The sequence below is a fragment of the Bombus pyrosoma genome, linkage group LG10 (genome assembly GCF_014825855.1).
Source record: "Bombus pyrosoma isolate SC7728 linkage group LG10, ASM1482585v1, whole genome shotgun sequence".
NCBI classification, from domain to species: Eukaryota; Metazoa; Arthropoda; class Insecta; order Hymenoptera; family Apidae; genus Bombus; species Bombus pyrosoma.
This window is the reverse complement of record NC_057779.1, coordinates 13,287,256-13,313,638: the sequence shown is the minus strand read 5'-3', so window position 1 is coordinate 13,313,638 and position 26,383 is coordinate 13,287,256. Positions and strand designations below refer to the sequence as shown.

General features: G+C 32.7%; 1 protein-coding gene across 4 annotated transcripts in view; it reads right to left on the bottom strand.

Annotated features, from left to right (window-relative positions):
• The window catches only part of LOC122571373 (diuretic hormone 44), an 80,168-nt gene that overhangs the window by 38,759 nt on the left and 15,026 nt on the right, over nt 1–26,383 (bottom strand). Inside the window, exons 1-2 of one of the 4 annotated variants that reach the window (XM_043735029.1) lie at nt 7,184–7,547; nt 6,875–7,070 (exon numbers count right to left, since the gene is read on the bottom strand). The exons of 2 other annotated variants lie outside the window; for them this stretch is intronic. The gene's annotated coding sequence lies outside the window, so the exon portion shown is untranslated. Of the gene's footprint in view, nt 1–6,874; nt 7,548–26,383 lie in introns of those variants that run through there. One more of the 4 variants, XM_043735028.1, reaches the window with a different exon arrangement.

Sequence of the window (26,383 nt, the reverse complement as noted above, 5' to 3'; positions counted from 1 at the left end):
GCGAAAAGTATTTATTTAATTATTAAGTAACACTGAATCTTTTAAATTGTTGTTCCAAAAATCATTGATATTTGTACATGCACTAAGCCATTGATATCATTACCCTGCGAATATTATGTAAATTTATATTTTTATGAACACAAATCAAGCGATGAAACCTGAAAATAAAAGATTTGTTTAGTCCACTAAATATTACAACGAGTACTCTATTTTGGATATTTCGTACATATATCTTCCTCTATCACGTGAATCTTTAAGTTTGCAACAAAATTACAGATACAAATATTTTCAACAATTTTATTCCTCATTATGGAATATACAGTTAATAAAAAAAATTAATTTTTAAACAATGAGATTATTAAACGATAAGACAAACCAGATTTTCTATGGGAAAAATTGTCGCTTTTGTGGATCCATATTTAATTGTTAATTATGTAAATTTACTTATGCTTGTTTCGTAGCGTTTGATTTAGACGAATAAAGTTTGTTGATTTGATAGGAACATGTGTGTTAAATTTTTCATAAATTTAATAAAAAGCATTAGGCATCTTCCTCTCAATTACCCCATATAAACTAAAAACATTTATTATTATAAGCATTTATTACAAATATATTTGGCACAAAGAGCAATGTACTATAATGCAATATTATTATACTGTATAACTCCTCAAAAATACAGTATAATATTTGTATATTTCAACAAAATTAAACACAATTTATTATAAATATTGAAAACATTTAAAATATTTTAATTAAATAAAATAAATTATATCTAAATATTAATAAATAAATGAATTATAATATTTTAAACTACTAATTCAAAAATATAATTCGGTTAACATTTAATACTATACGTAATTTGTGTAATGAATCAATACACACAAAGATTAGTCGTTGTCGTGTCCTTCTTTCAATAAACCGTGGCTAATCTGACACAGATATCAAAATTCTCGAAATACTATTTCGAAACATAGAACCCGAGAAAAATGTGAAAATGAAGTTATCAAAGTTGCGAGAACGCAGACAGATTTAATTTTTAATAAAGTTGGATATTATAGAAAATTTGCAGTTTTAATCTTTAATAAGAATCAGATATTACAGAACAATCGCAGCCAATAGACAAACGAAAATAGTAGCAAAATTGAAAGAGTCTTCAAGTCTAAAAACGAACGTATATCTGTAAGCGGAACAGAGAAATGTTACAATTATCAGATATAATAAATGTAGTTGTGAATATGTTAATATAATGTGTCATTATTAATGAGAATAACGAACACGACTAAATGAAAAATACTTGACAAAAATATAAATAACGAAGAACAAGTAATCAACACTAGAACTATCGATAATTAACACGAAGCTATTTCTACCAAAGCCAGTCAAAATGACTGGTCTTCAAAAAATACATAATAATAGAATATTTTTATATTTATTGATTTATTACTTTCTCGCAGAAGCAATTCCATGTTATGTAGTACATTTTTGGTATTATTAATTCATCTGGAACTATGATCCCTAAACGAGGGTTGACACATTTATAAAATTATAGAACCAGTCGTTTTGACTGGTGTGGTATTTCTAGTGTTTGCGTCTAGCGATTGATCTGGGATTTTCCTGATAACTGATACCATTATATTAAATGATACGCGGTAAAAATTTAGAAAACGTGTGGGAAGTTGTGCAAAACGAGGAAACTAGTTAATTGGGGTTCGATAAACAGATTGTAGGACCCTTTTACATTTTGACTGGTATTGGTATAAGTAGCCCTGATACAAAATTATTTTGAGTTTGAGTACATAAAAAACGAAATAAAATTCATTATATTATTCTTTTAGTTATCGTTGCGAAAGTCATTGCATCATTGCGGGAAAAAATTATAACATGAAGTAGGAATTTTAAAATAAAATTGTAAGATCAGTCAATTTGACTGGTGTGATAGTTCTAGTGTTAATAAGTATGAAACTGACAAAAATGAAAAATAATTAATAAAATAAAAGTCTATCAGATACAAATAAAACAAAAATGGAGGCATTCCACTGTGTTTGCGGTTTAATTATCCTCGTATATTAATATCCTCTCTTCGAAACTGTTAATATTTATTTAAATTCAATTCTGAACATAGTACGTATTATGTAACCGCAAGAGACTCATAATTTGGACTCATAACACATAATTATATTCGGTTTAACAAATATTTGCAAAATTATAATTTCAACGGCTTTGCTAATTATCGAAGAACTAGTTGAACATTTCACAGCTGACAATTATTGAAATTGAAGTCTCTGTCTATCGTTATTTCTGTTGTCCCCGAGTGCAAGCTGGAAAAAAGAATGTTACAGAGAAAAATTGCTCAATCTAGTGTATCGTTCGCAGGAAAAACATGGCGAGCATATTGAAACGTTGGTGTGTTTGAAGCGCAAAGAAGCAGTCGACATTCGCTAAATCATCGTTCGCGTTGGTAAGCAATGGCGTGATACTGTGCCGTTTGGTACCCAATGTTCTAAATTTATGAACTTTTTTTTCCTGGATCTACAGCAGCTCACGAAAATATTGAAATACTCCTAGATGATGTTTGTGTGCGTCGTACAAAATATTTTGAAGTTCCATTAGCAGCGTAACGAGATACGAATATCGTGATTATATTGATTAAAATTTGAAACGATTCTGAAAATGTATATGTATATATGTATGCATATGTACTATAGGAGTTAGAAGATATTTACTGCAAGCATACTCTTCGCGAAGACTAGCAAAAATATTGAAAGTATTTAAAATAAAGTAAAGTGAAGTAGAATAAAATATTTAAACAGTCAAATATTCGTTTTATTAATAAGCCACAATATGTAATGAGACCATCTTTAGCACTAACTGCATGTTTGAGACTACTGTACATGCTGTATACTAATTTTTCACCGAGTGTATGTTTGCAATAAATATCTTGTAACTTCTGTATACGTTTTCGAATTTGTTGCAAATTTTTCTATTACAATGACGATAGACGAATGTCATTACAAAGCTAAGGAAATTTCACAAAATTTCATATAGCGTAGCTACATAATATTTACATAAGAAATTTCTGCGTTAAATGTTCAAGTACTTTTGTGAGCCACTGTATAACATCCGTTTTGTCGAACAGCGTGTATCATAATTAATTTGAACAATCAAGGCTTTGTTGCAATTTTTCAAGTTATAAGAATTAGTATCATTCTATCGTTCGTAGAGATATCCATAAAATAAGCTTTGATAACATGTATACTATAGCTACAGTTTTAATGTATTAAGCATCAAGTAGTTCTATTTAATTCAGACACTTGTTGAGTCAGGCTTGAGGCGATGCGAAACCTCTGTAAGCGAAAGCGAAAAGGTTGACCTATTCGCGTTAAAGATGGTCTTATTGAATACTATGATGTGTTAATATCGTGGACGATTACCTGTTTAAATATTTTTGTCATGTGTGAGTGTCATCACATTTCCAGAATCGTTTGAAACTTTGCCAATCGTGATCATGGTAGTTGAGTGCCACTACAATGCCAATGAAATCTCAGGATGTTTCACGTAAAATATATTATAATAATATATTCGCAAAAGGAATGAACAAGAGTGCGAATAATTTTCTGAGCCTCCATATGGCCCAGTTATCGTTTTACGAATCGATTGATTTAGTAAGGTCAAGAACGATAAAAAGTATCCATCGTTTCACTAAAGATAATAGTCATAAAGACGTTAATTCATCAGTCGCGTGGTCAAATCCTTAGGAACACAATTGACGTGCGATACCATCTATGTTTATCCATGCTATTATGTAGTATTACGATGACACATTGTGATAAAATACAGTACATGAGTCAGCGATATACTGAAATTATTCCTGACATCAACTGATTACGCTAGGATTTTATAGCTTTATTAGCCTGCTAACGAAGTGCTAAGATATGACGTATTCTAACGTTCTTTTTGTAAAATTAAAATATCTGCAGTTTGAACGAAACGTGAAAGAAGCCTGGTGTACGTGACCTCCCGTGCCAAAATTTTACATTAAACATCTCAAACAGTTACCAATCCTTTTCGTTTGCCAAACTCTAAAAGAAAGATTAAAGTATGAAAATTCCGGGATCGTAGCGGGACTAACCTTGCTTTGTTTTATCTATCATTTTTCATTCAATTGTATTTTCCCAATGTTAGAAAATATTTTAACTTTGAAAAAAGAGATAAAACATGAAAAGATTGTTATCGGAAGCTGATCAATATATATATATCATCAATATGTATGTATCAGAAGATATCTTAATGCTTATGGCAAGTAGCATTTAGAAATCGGCATGTACAATGACGTTCAACGATTTACAGCCAGAGATTTATTGTACATAACGAAGAATGAAAAGGGCACCGCAGATTGGACAGAGCATTCTTCAATACATTCTGTATTTCTTTCATTCTGAATCCACTGGTAGGTGGAAAGTCATAAGATTTTTCCGTGGTATACGTCCTATTATGTCACAACGTATATCGTGTAACATTCGTTGTTCCGTTGGAGGGCGTAAAATTTGATGGACATACCTAGTTCGTATTATTACTGACGACCGCTCATATGCATTGCAATGTTATGCTACGACAAGCCCTGCAACCTTCATCGTACATAACGTCCTTTATTTCAACGCTCGCGTGACCACATACCGGTACTAACATTAGTCATGTAGACACGATTAAAATATAAAATTTGTATCAAAGAGATCAAAGTGAAAGGTATATGAAAAAATATATGTATTAAATTTTTCGGCTATTTTGCAGAACAAATTCTGACAAATGTTTTAAAACTAATATTTTATAGCGCAGTTGATAGATAACATGCAACTTCCTACGTGATACGAAAAATGTCGTTTGATGTAGTATTACGTAATATCTTTCTTTCTCTTTTTGAAACAAATTTTATAAATTTACGATGTGCAGCACTGGGCAGACGCCTTTCACTGTAGTGTTGCAATTTTTAACGTTAATGATGTCATATTAATTAATTAATGTAAAATTTTAATAAAATTAAGTTTGTATTGAAAATAATTAAAATTTATAAATTATGATAGCAAATATATCTTTTGAATATGTGACAAAAGTATTTCGACGATCGTATCATTTCAGTAACATAAAAAAAAAATGCTAGCGTAACGCTAAAAGATAGATGAGGCTAAATATAATCAATCTTTCGTAGCACATCCTTCCAAATCATTGAATTATTGCATTCTCTTCGACATGTAATATATTACCCCTTGAAAAACTTTTTATCGTCAGATTATTTATTTCAATACCTATAAATCAGATGGAAGATATTTTTCTTCTACTAACAGGAAGATTATCGACATTATTTTAAACAGTAAGTGAACATGATATACTTGCAAATCGATTGTAAGGAAAATAATGTATGTAATAATATTAAATGTAATATATAGTTAAATAAGTAAAATTTGTCAGTGTTAATTTTTTAAATTTTAGATTTATAATTTATTGACTTAATCGGAGAGTAAGTATTGCTCCAAGTCATTAATCTCACAACTGTCCGACAAAATTATGAATTTCAGTAAAAAGGAGGTGCAATTTTATGTTGGAAAATATTCGATAATAATTCCATATAAATAATTCCATATCCGATGAACAATTTTTTACGCTTTACAAGTACACGCTATTTTTTAATGATTACGTCGTGCGTGATAAATCTTGAAACGTGGGGTATAACTATATCGCAACCCGAACAATATCTTGCCTTTTTTCTAATTCTCGTCCATTGAGGAGTTGCTTTCGTTTTACAGACAACAACTCAGAAATACAAAGAGATCATCCAAATTCGAAACTATACAAAATTTGCCACGTGTTCGAGCGTATCAATTGTGAATTCTTGCCAGCAATTACGCCGGAACAGAATCTCTCTGTAGACGAAAATTTATTAATATTCCAAGGTACATTCGAAACATGGTTCTTCACGTTTTGTATCATAAACAGAAGTATTTTACAACATATAAAGACATATACATCTTTTTGACCAAAACTTTGAATTTTGTTAGATTATCACAAGACTGAACAGTTCTGGCTCGTGCCAGAGTCACGCTCGAGGTAAAATGTTAACTGGTTAATTTTCTAATCCGAAATTTTCAGGCATACTATTACCACAAATATACGCAAAACGACCAAATTTTTACGGGTAGTTTATATCACTCAGCCCTGGATATTTTATACTCCTCGTTCGCTTCAGGTATACCAACAACAACAAACACTTACATATTTATACTTTTGCCGACGATACGGACAAAAAAGTCGGAACTACAGCAATAATTCTACAAGATCATTTATACAAGATAGAAAGCTAGACGGAATCCAACAAAATTAAAATCAATTCAGACAGGTGTTTGCACATCACTTACACCCTCGATAAAGAACCAATTCCCAGAGTAAGCTTTCAGAGTAACCAAGAAATCCCATAATTAAGCACCGTTAAACATCTCAAACTGTGCTTAGATAATAAATTAAACTGGTAGAAACATAATCGAAACAAAATAAAACAAATGAAAATTACAAGAAAATCTACGTACTGGTTCACGCACCTGAAATTGGATGCAAGAACCAGGTAGCTCCATTTTTTGTCGAAACTGAGAACTTATAACATGTTTAAGAAAAAAAATAAACCAGAATTACTGTGTGAGATTCATATACGTATCATAATTTTCTTTCGCGTTGCAATGGAAATAGAGCTACGCGGATGCAGCGATAATTCTGATACGAGAACCAGGTGACTCCAAAATTTATTCATTGCTACAGAAATACTCTAAAGATTGCTACGAAACAGAATGCACTTATCAGCCACAATTAACACATCGATAAGGAGAAATACCTTAATTTTTCATCATTCCTTAATTTTTTAAACAGCTTCTTCCAGATCAGTCAGTCCATAAGATAGGTAAAAACGAAGCTGCCTATTTCTCGCATGCGACCCTTCAATCGTTGCTTGGTCAGTAGTAGGTTATTATACAGCAAGTGGATTTGAGGATCGTCATTCGAGCGTTCGTGACCCATTCACTTTTTCAATCCTGTGCGAGACCGGGTTCGTCGATGAGCAAGCAAACATTCCGGAAAAAAGATTCATTCATGATCCAACTGCTGACACGCAATCTCGTGATCTAATTTCGGAATGGCATTTTACGGGTTTGTAGTTAGCAGTCCTCGCACGTGAATGAATTTAATTTAGCGAGAGAACCGGTCCGCTACTGTTCGCTACACTACGCCACGTTAAACACTTTTTGTCGCTTTCGACCTCTTCCTTTTTTCTTTTTTTTTTTTTCCTCTCTGCACACTCATACCGTCTGCGCGTCAATTCGTTGTCGTCTCCTGGCCGCTTTGTTTTTCATGGAAAAGCGAATGAGCCAAAGGAGGGTGGAGGCGTGAGCGCCGGCTGTAGCGCGAGAAAAAGGCGAAATTACGATACGGCGCATAAAATACGTTTTAGAAAGGTTGATTCGTTGCGTCATTCGGCAAACTGAGTTTAGTCACGTTCACAGCGTAGCACGCATTGATGCAGCGCACGTTTGAAATGCTCATTTCCGACTGGCATGTAGCATAATACAAATAACTGCGAGTGTAATCTGGCTCGTTTCATTTCAATTTTTCAGGTTCCGCGATGTACAGATTGCTTCAGAAATAGGCGTAACTCGGCTTTCGTTGTAAAGTACATTCTATCCTCCTTGGGGATGGGGAAAAAGATCAAATAAACGTAAGTCCGGAAACTCTTCCGTGGGAAATATAAATTTTTCCTTTAATTAGAATTAATAAAATGAAGATAAATAGGTATATGTACGTATGTGTCACGTTTGCATGAAGGTGCACTGTTGTAAAAAACACGTTTGCGAAAGAAAGACACTTTCCGGACAACCTAATAATACAAACACGTACAAAAGTATACAAATGAATTTTATCTTATTATATGTGTTTTAAGAGATCCTCGTATCTTAGCTCTGTGTTATTTCTTATCCAAATACGAACTTTACAGATTTACTTGCTTAATTATTTAATTTTAATATTTCTATTAATTTATTTTATTATTTAGCTTTAACATTTCTTATAATTTATTATAATATATTTGTATATAGTTACATCGCACTCGTTTAATTCTTTAATTATTTATATTTTTGATATATTTCTAAACTCCCATTATAACTTTAATTTCTCGAAGCTAATTAATTAGGATACAGAGATCGATCGGTAGATATACGTAATTATGTTACCGTCTCAATGAAAATAATCATTAATATTGCCAAATACAGTTGCATGTTTTTAACACAGTAGAACTCCATTTACCTGAACTTCATTTATTCCAACGAAATTTTAGTTAATAACCGAACTTTTGTTCGCTGAATTCACTTAGTAGCTGAACGTGAGCTTCCATTGTGCGAACGAAAAATAATAGGCAGTGCGGATAATTGATGAGCCCCTATTATATGAATTCCGATTATATAAATTGTTTGTCCCCCGACAAGTTCAAACGAATGGAGTCCTTTACTTTATCTGCAAAAACAAGAAATCTTGTACCGGTCATTTTGATTAATTTGGTAATTTGTTAAAGAAATTACTGATTGTCGAAGACTTTCTGTAGTCTTCCAAATTCCAAACGTGCTCCGAATTTTGTTACACGCGGCAGTAATTCGAATTTTTGGTACTGTCACACTATGGACAATGTTACTATTATCATAAACTGAATTTTTCAGATGCCTCCACAAATGAAAATATTGCAGAAGTTAAATGGGAAGACAGACCGTGCAATTGATCGTAATTGTTATTAAGAACGGTAATTGTTATGAAAATTTTGAGGCGAACAGAAAATGTCCATATTTCGAAAAGCAAATGTTTCTGGACGTACACTGTCGACAGTAAAAATTAGAACACGTCCTATATTGATTACATCGATCATATTGATCATATTTAGTGGGAGACTTCGACAAATTTTAGACTATTTAATATCTTACGTTACAGAACGCATTAATGTGAGTGAAATAACAAATTTGTAATAAAATAATTAGAGAGTAAAAGCAGTCAGAAGAATCTGATTTATACTGAATGTTTGCTAAGTGTCCTAATCTATGACCGGCAGTGCGTACACAGACTTACGAAAGTATTCGATAGCCTTTATGAATACATTGTACGTGATATTCGAAACATTTTGAAATTTAATTAGCAACTTTATGAAACTCGACTATCAGGATTATATAGATAAAGTTTGAAACAAATTTGGAAATATACAGAGAAATGACAAGCTATTTAATACAAATATAAATATACGTCGAAAGAATCACAAAAGTATTTAAAGTGTTAATTATATTAATAAGCCTTGATATTCGGTGGAATCACATTTAATACTTATTAGGTATATGATCAACATAGTTATTCGTGTTAATTTTTTCATAAATAAATTTCTTCTACCTTCCATATACATTTACAGATTGGTTTCCAATTTTACAAATATAGTTACCACTGTTGTGTTCGATTATAATGCTAATAAAATTTAAAAGCGTTTAACATAACGCATGCAATATTCATATAAAAATTTTCTACGATAAAAATACAAATAGATTGGCGAACCAGTGTATGATCTTTCTTCATCCCTGGGAAGAGTAAAGTGTCATACCAAAGTCTTGCCACATGATTCTGAAGCACCCTGTATACCGCGGAACTGGCTTTCGCCAGGAATTCGAGATTACCTACTGCTGTCACTTGCTCGTATAAATTCATCAATTTCTCATTCACGATCTATACATGTACTTTAGACGTGCAGGCGAAGATACGGGAGGAGGACACTTGTTTGTATAGGATTGATTTATTGGAATGCGCGATGTCAGTTTACTTAAAGTATTTCGTCGTCGTTTGTTAGTCAAACTTGGAAATATTTTTTATTTACAGAAGCTTCGAGGTTCCCAAGGTTCACAGTTCTAATCTAAAAGTAGTAAATGCGAATACATGCGACGTTCTCCGGTTGAAAGAGATCAAAGTGCGACAAGATTGATTTTTACGTTGATTTTAATGTTTCTCTTATGGGCAAAAGTATGAAGTATATATTTCATAGAATAATTATTAACTTCGCTCAACTGAGATTTATTAAGAAAGCAGCCTATTATTTGTTACGTTAATGAAAATTACAAAACATTTTTAAAGAATGAGAAAATGGGTTATTTTCTTTCTTAAGCGACAGAAGAAGTACTTTCGCTCTTTTCTTCTTCAGGGCCTGAGACAGTTGCAAATGAAACAGAGAACTCCGCTACGAAGCGTATATTTTAAAGGCGTTTACATATCTCGAAAAGTCACCTTTGTACGCTAACCTCCTCTTATCAGACCGCGTCACGTATGTGCGTACGTGTAGTATTTATTGTACTATTAACGCCTAGTACAATCTCTGTTTAAATAAGTGCACGTTTAGTAGGATTACATTCGCTTTTTAACATATTACCTAGATCTATATCGCAATGTTTCCAATCTAATTTTTCTAACTTATACGCTGAGTCTTCTATTGCTATATTATAATATATTCTACTTCAAATTGCCATATGTTTTACTCATTTGTTATGTATGTCCGCTTTATCTGGAAACACGCGTGGATTTCAAGAATTATGTGCAATACAAAAAGATATTTGAAACAAATGTTTTACGATTTCGAGGAAGACATATCGTGGCGATATTTATTTCACCTTGCATTTAAATTTTACCAAATGTCCAAATTGGACAAATTGTGAATGTAAATTATTAAATAAAAAAAAAAATTAAAAAAATCTTGCAATTACCTCGAAAAGCCTTACGAAGGTCACGATAATATTTTTTAACAGGAACTATATTGTTCTTTTCTACATTTCTGTAGCCAACACCAAAACGTTTTCAAAATATTCTTTGCTTGCATTTTTTGCATAAACCATCGAGATATTAATTCCTAAGAAAGATGAAAAATTGCATCTTTTTCAATGATAAACGCGCAGAAGGACAAGCGAAAGGAATAGTATTTAATACGCGCGCAATCGTCTCTTTTTAGGGCCACCACGATGCACAAAGTCTGACGTGTGCATTGCATTAGATAACGTCAATGCCGCCGGCATATCGAGTTTCATATTTGATATCTCGACAGTGGTTTATGCGAAAAATACAAGTAAATAGTGTTTTGAAAATGTTTCAGCGTCGACCAAAAGAATATCCAAAACAAGAATATAGTTCCCATTTAAAAACATAAATTTAAATTTAAGAAATTAAGAAATAAAAATTTAAAAAACTAACGAAAAGCAATTGCAAGGTAAAATAAACACGATATATCATTCTCGAAACCGTACGACATTTGTTTCAAACATTTTTCTGTAGCATCCATAGCTTTCGAGGTATTTACGTGTTTCTAGACAACACAGACACACGTGTACTGTTATAGCCAAACCATAATATATTTCTGCGTCACAGTATGTTCGATGTTAAAGCATACCTAATACTATAATATATCGCTGTACCACGGCATTATATCATCATATTTTTGTTCGATCGTGGTTTCTTTGGTACTTTGGCTGCGTTTGAAATATTGTATTGCGGATTTTGTCAATACTACCTAATGACAAAATCCGCAACCACTTAGTTGCCAACCCAATAATTGATATTGCATTTGGATTTACTCTTTCAGGCATAAAGCCCTTGGTTTCAGACTTTTTTTTATGAACCTTGTCAGCTGCAATACTTATTTCCCGATGTTCGTCTTTGCTATTTCTGACTATCCCCTATATTTCTAATACGTTTAGCCTAATGTCTTCGTACGTGCGAGTGGAACGCTTTCTTAACCCTTACCTAGCACGAGTGTGAAAATTTACGCGATTACTATAGGAAGTTTCACAGTCCGCTATTGTTTGTTACATCATTACGTACACACAAGTGCGTAATAAAAATCAAATTCGATTATTTCCGCTTTGTGCATGACTAACGAAGAGACCGAAGCATGATTAAACAATAGCAGGTTCTGCTATATTGGCTTTGTTGTATTAACACTTTGACTGCCACGTTGGGCATATATGACCGGCCACGGCTTCTCCTGTGACGCCACGGTGGTCATTGGTAACCGGAGCGCTTGAACTTTTTACAATTGTAAAAATTGAATGAAAATTGACAGTTAGAGGATCTTGAATATAACCGATAAATAGAAGATACTTTGAAATAAAATGTAGCCCATTGAACGATTAAACATTTTTATTAGAACATCAATAAAAAAAAAAAAAAATGAGAACAAATCTTGCATCTAACGGTGCACTGTGTTTGCATCCATATCTTTGAGGGGTAATCTACGAATATTATTATAAACACAGCTTAGAAAATAATAGTAAATGCTGCTTTATAATCATATAATTGAAGTGAGAAGTGTGAATATACCTTACTATTGTATATAGAATGAGCAAAAACCCATTGGGGAAGAATGTTGTCTTACATCATCAATTTATTATTATTTTGCCATTATATGCTTTGAATAATAAAAATACTCCCGTGGCGTGTTGAGCGGAACATATGATTTCGGCGTGGCAGTCAAAGTGTTAACACGTTATCCGTCATTATCGTGAAAAATTGTCCTTAAGACGATCATTAAAATTATCTATAAACACACAAGCGAAAAACATGAAAAGTCAAGGTAAAATCGTTGCATACGCTAATTTCGACAAAACTAAAGTAGAAGTATTTTTCAAATTAATCGTTTTCGAATACAAGAAGAGATTTCGAACAATCGATGTACATGTTAGCGGCTACGCATTTGCTTAACCACGTTACGGCAGATAGCCCGCAGCTATTTAGCCTCACCGTAATTTATCGAGGACTCGGTAAGGACTACGGCAGGGTGCTCCAACGAATGTTTGGAAAGTGGGGATAATCAGCGACCCGAAGTCGCCCTACTGTGAAGTGTCCATAATACGACTATTTAGAAGAGGCGTGAGATAGTTTACTGGTAACAAGCGACCCAAAGTCACAATGCCAAAGATTAGAAACTGCCTAAACGATCTGGTCACGAAACGGGAAAGGCAACGATAAGCTTTTGGTATGCGGACTGTGAGAGGTCACACGGCACTCCAGAAGCTCCAGGGAATAAAGGTATCCTGACAAATTTCTGACAAACATATCGAAAACTTTTCTTTTTCACAACCTTCTATTATCATGTAGAAAGGCAGAGTATTACATATTCTGAATGATATATTCGACATGGCAGGTTTTCTTCTATTCTGTGTCTGCACGTACGCATATGTACGATAATATGAACATCCTAATATCAGACAGAGTGTTTATTACTAACTTCTCCTGTTACGAAACTATTATTACATACGTGTTTTTCATATTTACAAAGAAATTAGATTAGTAAATTATATTATTTATTAATAATTATTGATTATATTAAATTTGATTCTATTAAAAAGTAATAGTAATCGAACGTATAAGAGATTACATTTAATTTCGCGACGACCAATGCTTCGCGTATGTGTGAGGTAGATTATAAAATTTGTTCAAAGTGAAACTACAATGCTCGTAATAATTAAAAATCGTGCATACAGAACCAGAGTAGAAACAGAGAGAACGCGATAGAATTTCACATTTGAATCTCTCAGGTTTTGTACAATCGTTTTCCGCGCAAGAAGTTTTGTATAATCGTGTTATAGGATCGAATTATATTTATTCGCTAATGCGAATTGTTTCATCTGTTTGTTCGCGATATGTTTCAGCTATAATCGAGGGACTTTTTTGAAAAAGTGCGTATGAAATAAAACGGCGAATTGAACAAATTGCGTGAGGAAATCAGCCTCCCCTTTTAAACGGGCAACTTCGTTTAAATTTATAAATTATCCGCTTGCTGTACAAATATTCTTATTTTGCTTGTGTTTCAGTTTGTTTTGTAATAAAAAACGATCAGCCTGGAATTTTACAAACCGAAATTTTAAATTATCTTAATTTTCTTGAAATTCCGAATTTATTAAATTTTGTCACGTTCCCAACGACTCGTGTCATACTTTTTCTGAATTTAGACACGTATAAGAAATCACACGATTATTCTAAGAATTTTATTCGTAAATGCTGGCATTTAATTTCTGAGATTTCTATTATAAATAGTAAATCCGGTTACTTTTTTCGTCTACAACGTATTTCATAAAAATTAACGATAAAACAAAAATGTGTGCTCGTCACGTTTACACTTCGAAGAAAGAATATCTCGTTTATAGTTTTTAGATGTTATATCGAGATAAAAGAAAGAAATTCTAATTATTTATAATTCTTTGCCAAAGAAAGGAGACAAAATTCTCGTTACAATAGCTATAAGCTAAGTTATGAATATATTTGTAACAATTAAATCACTCAAAATGCAAATGAATTATTTACCCATTAAAGGGAAATTTGAAAGTACGTAATATGGAAAACTGTATAAAATGTTCCAAGTGTATTAATTGTTATAATATTTAGTAGATAAAACATATTTCTATTACGGTTCCATTTCTTTAATTGTGTTCATAAAAATATGAATTCGCACAAGTAACAGTGCAACTATTTTAATAGCTGCCATTATCCTCCTAATAGATACGTAATAAACTGTGTTAAAATGAACTTGTATCTAAATATGTGTCATAATCTAAATATGTCCATTTTCTAAAAGTATTGCATGCTTCTAGATTTTTGAATGATGATATAGGTGGACATTCGACACGATAGGTGCGTCGCCATATTTTCATAGAGAAATGGATCACGTTATTGATGCACGTCCCGATGACCTAATAAATGTCCGAGAATTTGATTTCCGTATTCCATCAAAAAACGTAATAACGTGATAAAATAGAATTCATTGGAAGTTAGTTCGTTCTAGCCAGGTTTGCCAATAGCGAAGTTTGGAGGACAAACGAGTTACTATCTAATAGTTTACGTAGCACAGTGATCAGATTAAATATCATTTAATAGATTAAAATTCGTAAAATCATAAAATGACGTGAACACAAATTTTGACAATATAAGTTAATAATTTCTCGATGCCTATAAGATTATCATTTGTTCAGATTCATAGTTAATCGATGCAAGACAGAACCATCGTCAACCAAAGGACAGCTTTCATACAGACTGAATAAGAATCCAGAATCCAATACCAGAAACACAAAAAGTCTTGACGATAAAGAAATACGTAATTATTAATATTCAGACCCTTCATTTCGAATTCTGCATTGTTTTATTGCTCTGTGTAAGTATCAATGACCCAATGAAGCTAAATCTAAAGGAATTGACATCAGAGAAATGCAACGAGTTTTAAGAACAAAACGATATTTATTTTTTAAATCGTTCGTTCTAAATCCCTCGTTATTTTCTAACTCTATCCAAGGATTAACAAATACGCATGTCTGTCTTGTAACAATAAAAGCAGAACATTTATTATATTGTCTTATGGTGTTTTTATCGTGTTTAATAGAGATACGAATAGTTATGGGAAATAATAATGGTTCAATACAACACCACTACGATGCTCAACCATACAACGTACAATTTGCTCGATTTGTTTCTTCCCTTCGTTTATCCTTTGATTTACTTCCGGCTGTTAAAACGTTATTCCGTTTAACGTCCTATAAATCTCGTTCGACGTTTATTCTGCGAGACCTTCGTTGGTTCGAAAAAAGAGAAACGAATATCAGAAAAACGAAAAATCCTCTTCTCTTTATTCGAATCTTGTAAATATCATATTTTTCTGGAGAAAAGCTATCTAAAAACGTATTAAAAAGCATAGATAAATGTATTGGATATTTACTCTAAAATAGAAAGGAACACACGTATCGATCTGAGGAAATGATTTTGCAAATTATTTCTACGGAAACGAAAAGATTGTTTAAATATCATTCTCTCTGATCAAAGAATATTTAAGAAAATATTACAAGATACGGATAAATACACTAGGCAATTATGTTAAAAAAAGAGAGATACACGTATCAATGTGAGAAGTTTTCTTTTTTTGCAAAATATTTCTACGAATGACTCACGAAACGAGAATTCATCCAACCAAATTTCGTCACGCATCTCTTAAATAATATTTTACGATTATATATACGATATCATTGCACGTTTCTTTGATATACAAAGTATCTTATAAGGAAAATTAACCAGGTAAATTAATCTTGCTTTGTAGAATGAGAGTTTTATGTGCGTTGATATAAATACAATTACGATAAAAAATATTTGAAACGCATGAATATACATCATATATTTAACGTTAAATATCAATTTATAACAGACAGTTCCTTTTGTTAGTTAAATACTACCGTTATTCCTCTTTATATTTCAATTATCCACGTTTTCAAGTTAATAGAATTTTCGAGTTGAAAATATTACGAAGAATGATGTAGATGATACGGTAAGAAACTTTACAAACATTTTGATAAATTCCTATGGTAGTCACATTTTCACATTAATATAGTTTTTGAACCGGAAATATTAAAAGAAACGACGCAAAGAGTACGGTAAGAAACTTTATTATTCGACAAATTTCGATGAAACATATTTACGATAAAGCGTATAAATTTCGTATAAATTTCAGTTGTCAACTTATTATTGCATAAGATATATTAAACTTGTATCCCCCTGTGATATTTGGATCTGTTATAAGCGATGACCGTTGAATTCGTAAGTAGTTATAGTTGGGAACAAAATCTACGATGAGAATACAATGAAGAGGATAACATAACTTATAACGACGTTATTAAAGTTCCAAATCAGTCTCCGTTTAATTAATTTCGATGCTCAATCAACAGTTAAGATAACAAAGAGTATTGTAAATTATTAATTAACAGAAATACAAATTGAAAATTGTTCTGCATCAAATGGTTGCTCTTTGGTAAATATTCTAACATATTGCAAATAAAGAATGACTTGGAAAGTTCCATTTAAATTCGCAACGTAATTTTATAATAAATTTTATAAGAAGAATATAGCGCAGAAGATAATACGTATAGTAGTGCAATTACATTTTTTAAAATTCTAAATAAGCAACCAAATGCACAATGTTAATTTTCCTACTATGATAGTTAAAATATAAATGATTATTGTAAAAATCATTGATAAAAATGTATAAATTGGAATAGTGCTTCCTAGTAAACATAATAAATGGAAAATTGAGCAAGGGAATAAAAAACAGGGGATGATATAGTTTGCAATGGCCTTTATAAAATTCTAAATAAAAAAATCAGATATTGAACAATGGAATTATCATGATTGCTACGATTGTATGAAATCGTTAAAACACGTCGTTATTTTTAACGTAAAAATTCCGTAAAAGGAAAAAGTTTGTCACAAATAGAGGGAAAGTCGGACATTTTAACAAGTTAGTTAATTATACAATTTCATAAATTGTATAATTTTAATTGCTAATTAAATCGTTTAATTATACAATTTTAATTGTATAAGTAATTTTATAGCCGTATAGATAATTTTAATACTTTGATTATACAATTTATGAAATTCCCACGTCATTTTATAACATATTTACAAATTTACGTAGAAATTGAATTTCATAATTCTATTTTAAGAATCACCAAACATCAAGTAATTAATACTACCGGAGCTACTCATCGTTTTTACAATCATTTACTTAATTACCTATAAGATAATTATTATACATAGATAATATGACAGAGAGAACGTCGTTTTCGTTATTTAGTATTTCCACTAGAAGAAAGATTTCTGAATGAAGAATGCCAAAAGATCAAACTTTTATACACATTGCAATATTCTTAACAAAATAGATAGCTGTTGTATCACTCAGTTTCACGAACTTAAACAACACTAGAGACACGAATTTCTGCCATTATAACCATTTCTATGATTATGTTCAAATTAGATAAGCGTTCAAAATGATTACCGCCAGGATTATAAATTAAATGTAATTCAGATATTTGCTAAAAGTATTATATGTTTAATTGTGTTATTAAAATATGATCGGTATTGTGTAATATAATTTAATAAAAAGACAAACTTTAATCTCGAATACGATTACCGAAATGTTTATCATGGTCTCTAGAATATTATACTTTGGATATAATTTCTATCTTGAATATAATAGAATTGAATTCGAATTTATCGGTTAATGAATACGTCGATGTAATATTATAATTATTTCTTTCTATATTCGAAACATTTTTCTATGAAAAGTATTAATTCTAGTGAAATATATATAACAATTAAAATGAAAATCTCCGATTTCAAGACATTCAATTCATTCCATAAAATTATAGAGATTATTATTTATCAGGTTACGGTTAAATAAATACAAAATATAAAATTGTCAAAATATAAGAAACATTCTATGAATAATATGCAAGATTTTATTCTACTTGAAATAAAATAAAGATAAACGATAGTAACATTCATTATCAGGGAGTAACCATAGAAAATATACCTTTTTCAATGAATTATTACATTTCAATTGACTAGAAGTAATAAAATTGCATCTGTGTAGTTGTATATTAATGTGTATTAGTGTATTGTATATAAATACTTATGTACAAATAAATTAAAGGGGTTGTAGAAAATTGCTTCTAATTAAACCAGAACCTGCTGAACTTGTTTTTCTCTTACATTTCACCGTACTTTGTCATTATGGTGAAATGTTTCACGCGGCGCGTGTAAATCGTTTTAGGATTAAGTTAGGAAATTAAGAGAGCTTCGGTAATGGCCTGTAACATAGACTGGAGGCGTTCGAACAATTACACTTGTCCCGATAGACCTCTCTAAGATCGTCCTTTGTAAAGGATAATTACACCTGGACGCCTTGTACTTAATGTAAATTGCCAGAGATTATGAAAATTCATTCAACGTCAGAGTCTATTCCCCCTTCCCTCACTTTCGAAATTTCTTCATTTCCAACCGCTGAAAATTTGTAAGCTGATTTCTAAGATTACAGATCTAGCGAGAATCCCACCGGACGGTTGAAGGATAAAAGCGACTTTGTAACTTTCTTTTAATTAAGAACGTATAAACTAGAACATATATTTTTTATTTTAACGATAAATTGGATAAGAGGAGAAGCAAAAGGAGGACAAACTTTTGGAGGAAATATTTTTCTCAACTTGAAATTTCTTTATCCGAACGGATAATTAGGAAAGTTTAGGATAACTTGGAAAATTGACAATTACGAGTTCTTAGTTACGTCGATGTTGCATTAATTTTGGCGAAAAATTTCACTGTGTAGCAGATGTGATAATGCGAAACACTCGAGTATTTCTTCTTGCAGTCACGACGTTACCCCAAAAATTTCAGGAACTTTGTCACAAACGATCTCAGGCAAAGTTACATCGAAACACGTTGTAGTCAAACTCGCACAAAACGAAATTCCAAGCGAGGCTCGCGACGTTTCACGCGTGCTCATGCAAATGCCATTGATACGCTCGAACGTTTACGTATATCGATAAAGCTATTAAAAGCTATAAAATGTTACCGTCATTACGCAACATTAAACTGATTCGTGCGTTCGTTCATTGTAAAGTAATACTATTAATATTTTCTTATTAACACTAGAACTACCACACCAATCAAATTGACTGGTTTTACAATTTTATTTTAAAATTCCTACTTCATGTTATATTTTTTCCCCCACAATGATGCAATGACTTTCGCAACGATAACTAAAAGAATAATATAATGAATTTTATTTTGTTTTTTATGTATTCAAACTGAAAATAATTTCATATCAAGGCTATTTATACCAATACCAGTAAAAATGACTAGTACTTGTCAAAGTGTAAAAGAGTGCTGCAATCTTTTTATCGAACCCCAATTAACCAATTTCCTCGTTTTGTACAGCTTCCCACACGTTTTCTAAATTTTTACCGCGTATCATTCGATATGATGATATCAGTTATCAGGAAAATTCCGGATCGATCGCTAGACGCAAACACTAGAAATACCAAACCAGTCAAAATGACTGGTTCTACAATTTTATAAGTGTGTCAATCCTCGTTTAGGGATCATAGTTCCAGATGGATTAATAATACCAAAAATGTACTACATAACATGGAATTGCTTCTGCAAGAAAGTAATAAATCAATAAATATAAAAATATTCTATTATTATGTATTTTTTAAAGACCAGTCATTTTGACTGGCTTTGGTAGAAATAGCTTCGTGTTAATTATCGGTAGTTCTAGTATTAAATACTCTCTGTCGCAAGGTTGCGGTACATTGATTTTATCGTGCACAGTAGCTCGCGAAAGTATTCGAACGCTTCTAAAACTTGTTTATGTGTACCGTACCAAACATTTCGAAATCTCAGTAGAGATAACATCCTAAAAACAAACTGCTTGCCTAAAATCGGATACGATTCAATGGCAGGGTATCATCGTATTAACTCGTCAAAGCATAAAAAAGATTTATTTAACGTTTGACTATCCAAGAAATTGTAAATTAACAGATGGTTATATAGAAGAAAAGATATAGCTATAACGAAAATAATAAGTATTATCGAAAGCAAATACAAAATTTAGATGTGATTTTTAAAAGAGAACAAGGGTAAAAAATACTTTGTTATTCTCACGATTCGATTGTTGTGTCGATCGACACTTTTTAATGCACTAGATACTGTTTGGTGACTTACCTTTTCTTTAGCGAAGATAAAGAAATTTAACTTAGAAGGAGTATGCCCGCGATTACTAGCTCTGTATCTCTAACTCAATTTAAGTGAATTATTCGTTTTTCGCTTCGGCTTGCCAGCGAGGAGCGATTCCACGAGAAATATGAAATTGCGTCATAATGGTACGCAGTTTCCCTACCCTCCATTAATTTCGTCGTCTGATTCGGTAAAGCAACGCGATCGCTGGTTTTCTACGAACTGAAGGGAAATATCTGCTCCTTGAGTTTTCCTCCTTTCCGTATGATAAAACACGAAAAGCGTGTATGAAAGTAACTGCTTCATCTTTGACGTGGACATTGATGCACTATCAGTCGCATAGTTTCATATCATACGCGCACGGACAATATTGCAGAAAGCTACATACGAACAAGTTGGCGAAAGTATTCGAACACTTTTTATGAACATGTTGCGTGCGTTATACGAAAAACACTGTAAAATTTCATTAGCGTTATAGTAACGTTCAGTTATCGTGATTATATCAAGAAAAATTGATACGATTGGAAAAATATATACAGAAATTACGAAATATTTAATACAAGCATATTTTGCATAGATCACAAGAATATCTAAAGGGCAATCGTTCGCGACATTAGCAAGTGTCATTATTCAGTAGGATCATCTTTAACCCTGCTGACTTATTCAACTAGAATCAACATAATATAAATTATTATAATACAAGTTACTGTACCACACCAAATGAAGTTACTTAAAATTCTCAAGGAGAATTGATTGTAAATGAACTACCAAATAAAAAAAAAAAAAAGAAAGAAACCCTGCTGACTCCTTCGCTTTTCCCTCGCGTGTCTGTGTCTCTTCGGACATCTTCTTCTAGCTTGGACTATTTTATTCATACAAAGCGTGGAATAAGCAAAAGCTACAAAAACTCGTTTGAATAGTAGAACCCTAGATTTTTGGGAACTACGTATATTCGTAATGTCCATCGAAATAAATTTCTTCCTTTTTTTTGCGCTTACTGTCACAAAATACAATGCCTACGATTCAAGATAAGGAGGATACAAAGCTACGCAATAGAGAGATAATTTTTACCGATAAAATAAACCAGTCAATTATATGTTTAGAATTATAACAGAAAAATAATACATCGCTTCTCTAAGATGGTATGAAAGAATGGTATGGTATGAAAAACGATGGAATGAAAGAATTACTATAGTAAGGTTTCAGGATTGTACAGCGGACTATAGGCTTAAGACGTCTATTCTTACCGTGCATTGTCTTTTTACTAAATATAAGTTCGTAGGAAATATCCTACGACTTGTATGTATATTTTTAGATTGGATTCGAATGCTGATATAATTCGTAGCAGTCGCGTCTCGCTGTAGTATCAATAAAATTTCAAAATACTTTTCTGTATACAGTGTATATATACAGCGTATCTCACGCAACTGGAACAGGCTGTATCTCGTAAACGATTAGGGATAGAAGAAGATGTCCTATGTGGAAGTTAAATAGTATCAGGGGGTGCATAATAAGCAACTAATTGTATGCATTTTTTTGCATCGGTGCATCAGAAAAATGCAACTGCATCTATATTTTTGACTGCATCAATCGATGCAATTTCTTGTACTCTACATAAAAGTACTAACATACCTATGCCCTAAACTTATTCATTAGGAACTTATCGAAGCTAAAACTTCTCTGAATTATTTCAGTTTTGTAATGGAACATAATGTAGGTATTCCGGAACTTGCAGAGAGATTGAAATAATTTAGAGAACCTTTAGCTCTTTCTGTTCCTAAATGTTTAGGAAATACAGGCTGTTCCATTTGCGTAGGACACTCTGTATATTGATAACGTAAACATAAAAGTTTACTGTGGCAAGTATAGGAATACTTTTGCACGAGCCATTGTAAATATAAATGATCTTATGACAAAGCACCTTTTTATCTTCTTTTGATTAAGTCGAATGTAAAAAGTTTAATTAATGCACGTAGACTTTTATGATTGGCTATGTGCATCAATATCAACCGATTTGGCTTCCGACGACTATATTTATGGGTATAATAAATTTTTCTTTATCACACACGCGCATACACAAACGCAAGTACACAGAAGTGAATGCACACACTACAGGAAATATTACCTCTTATTTCTGAGGTATTTCCACCTTTTGTCGCTATTTTCCATCCGCAACCACACAAAAGAAACTTAACAGGAAAGCCGACGATGACACAGTAATCGAATAATATATTTCACGATATACATCGATGGCCCAGGGCACATTGTTACCAGTTGCTTACATTCGATATAGCTATATTTAAAGAAAAACAGTTTTTCGTAGACGAAACTTTCAGCACAAACAATATCGTCAAGTTATATCTTATGGCTTTATATAGGGCACGTGTTCGCAATTTCTTCCGTACACTATACACGAAAGATGTGTTTTCATTGTTTGAACAAATTACGAAACAGCAAATATCGACTTGCAACGACGATGAAATCGGTTGATTCGCGGTCTGATCATATCGATAAACTCATAAAATTACATATCATACTTGTATTTCGAATTCTACCTTAATTTATGCCAACATGTATCGTATACTGAAATTTTTATGGAATACCTGATAGAACCTGCGAAGCTTATCTTGACAGTTTTCCCAAGATTATTGACGCTTTTTAAATTGGGAGTTCTTACGCGTCAATCGATGCTTTTTTATTTTGTACAAAGGGGTATTGAGATAATTGTATGTACAAATGATTAGTTTAAAAGATATTCTAACTTTGATTTTGTTAGGCACATCGTAGAACAAGCCAAGGAAATATGAAAAAAAAGTATTCCTGTGTTCATGTTTTCCGTGGTTTCTATAGGTAAATTCAACAAGATTGAAGTTAACATATCTTCTAAACTAATTATTTTCAGATATATACAATTGTCTCAATATTTTTTGTAAAGAATAAAAAAGCACATCGACCGGTGGATTAAAAAGTATGTGGCTCCATTAAAAGAAAGAGTTAATGGCCCTGAAAAAGCTGTCAAAATCATCTTCACAAGATTTTTTTATTTATTCACCACCAAATGCAAACCATTTAAATCCCTTTCAGTAATTTTTTCTTATGCCCCTGACAGTAGCTGAAATATTATTTATTATTATCAATATTATCATCATTCTTCTTCTTCTTCTTTCATTCTTTAACGTCGCATCAACAATACGGTCACTAGCGATGGTATATTTTCTGTCTCTAGATTTCGTCCCATAGAGCAGCTGATTTTACGAATCTCAAGACGTTTTTCCTGCTTTGTTCCATGCATAACATGTACTTCTTTGAGTATTTTGCGTTATTATTATTCTTTCGTTAGACCATCGCCAGTTACAAGCCCAGGTAATAAGCCGGTTACGAACATAAATAAAAAAGTTAATTCGATAACATTACAAAAGTACACGAGTAGATATACAAGCAACGATCTTTTTTTGATATAGCGCTGATTCGTCAGTACAAACTGGTTAGTACACTCCGAGTCTTATTCCTATTCTCGTTTCCATTTAAAACTCTCATCAGGATAATAGAGATCAATTTTCGTTCAACTTCTGATGTCGCGAGTGCCATCAAAATTGTCAAGCACAGAGTTTCGACATTGCAAAGTTCAAAGTGCGTCATCCAGCTTAAATGACAAAAGTTTATCATAAAACATATTCGCGCGGCGATATGAGCCCTTTATAACGCGCGATAGACGTAGTTGCCATTCTAGCGGATTAGATTCAACGACGTAGTGCCACGATTTTTCCACGTTACCGGCTGACGACCAATAAACCTTTAACCCGTTTGCTTAACGGTCAACCAAATTCCGTGTCGCCTCTCCGTCATCTGCGACCAACGAAATTTTTACAACCGTAGGCGGTGCGCTCGAAAGACAGGTAGCAGAGCGTGTTAACGAATACGTGTCCCAGTGTGTCGTGACATTTTGAAATATTCCTTCGGTCGCGTTATTTGCATGCACGTGAGACGCGGGACTGTGCACTCGTAAAAGCGTCTAAACATATGGCTTTTGCATGGGAAATTCATAAGCACGTCTTGCAAAGTACACGTGGGAATTACAAGTTGCTACGCACGGAATTGATGCGAACGTAGCGGTGTGTACGGGCTAATATTAACGCGGTGTACCGACCTGTCTTGAAAAAATAGCGTGGACGAGGAAAATATTACGATTAGAACGAAAATCGAAATTGTCTTAGAAATTTCATCTTTCAGAAAATTGAGTTTGCAAAGTAGTGAAGTAAACGCGTGTGAAAGCAAGGAGAAAATGTCAAGTAAAATTTTATCGTTTGGCTTGACTCGCACGATTTAACTGGTGTTATATTACTGAGATTAGGACGCTGAAAAAATGCTCGGTTTTGCACCTTCTTGCGAACGAAAATTTATTACTCGAGCGTCTCTCGAGGAACAAAAGACGTTACTTGGCATTTATCCGACATGTGATGGGAAAGTCGGAAAAAATGAGCGCAAACATGTGAGATACAGTGGCGTTACACTTCTCTATTACTTGTCACTTGTTGATTCGTTAATATCATCAAATGGTAGATAATTATGTTATTGTTTAATTCTAAATTTCTTGTTTACACGAATTTCGACTTAGATTCAGTCGACGTGATCTCTAACTTATAACATTCCTCTTGTAACTCTTGCAAATAGTTTTTACAAATCTTTGGATTGCCATTCTTCGTAAATGCAAAATCATTGTTCGATCAATTACAAAATAGTTGATTTCTCACTTGATAATTTAATGCTAAAATATCGTTGCGTTTCGTTCATTTTTCATTAAATTGAATAAAAACATTAAAAAATATTTAAAGAAAGTGTGACAAATTTTGTTTACCAAAACGAGAGCAGGATGAAGATGTGGCGGCACTCGACACTAAACTTTTCAACGGTTTCTGTCTCGTGGCTCGCTACGCAAAGACCCTATTTCTGCGAACAAGATGATTGCCAGATGTCGATACATTCTTACCGAATATTTTCAGCTAGCCTAAGCACCCGCTATAGATCTTAGGATTTATTTTAGCTAAGGTCCTCCAAAGGGACAAATAGTCTGTCTTACCAATCTCTAAGTCTACCACATACTACGGGAAGACAGGAGAAATCTGCTTTTTCTCACGTACGATGCTTCCCGTTAGCAACTTTCTCTCAAGGGCAGTTAGCATCCTTTTCCAACGACCAACACAGAAATTAGCCAATTAACAATGACATCCATTTCCCTCACTTTCCGAACCAAAGCTTTCCTCAACGAATCCGATGATCTCGCATCCTTAGACACACGCCATAACAGTTTTCCTTTGCAGCATCATCGTGACGGAAGTCAGTCGTTACCCTACAGTCGCTACAAAGTCGCTACAAACCCGCTACAAACCCGCTACAAACCCGCTACATGGTCGCTATATAGAGTCGTTACTTGATCCAAGTTCCTCGGCATCTGGAGCAATCATCGTCCGAACTTACATCGCGCATCAGAACACATCGACCAGTAGTCGAACTGGCAACCGCGAATCGCGAACCGAGTTCCGCGCATCAGTGTACACATAGAATATATGGTTAATAAATATTTATTGTTAAATATATTCGAATGTTCCTTCAGTACCTATTACGACCTATACACCTCAAAGATATAAAAATTCGAGAATCGCGGTAGAACTAAACTAATTGATGAGCTGCTGACCAATTCTTTTCCAATTTTCCATGTCAGATTTTCTTGCTTTTTAAACGATAA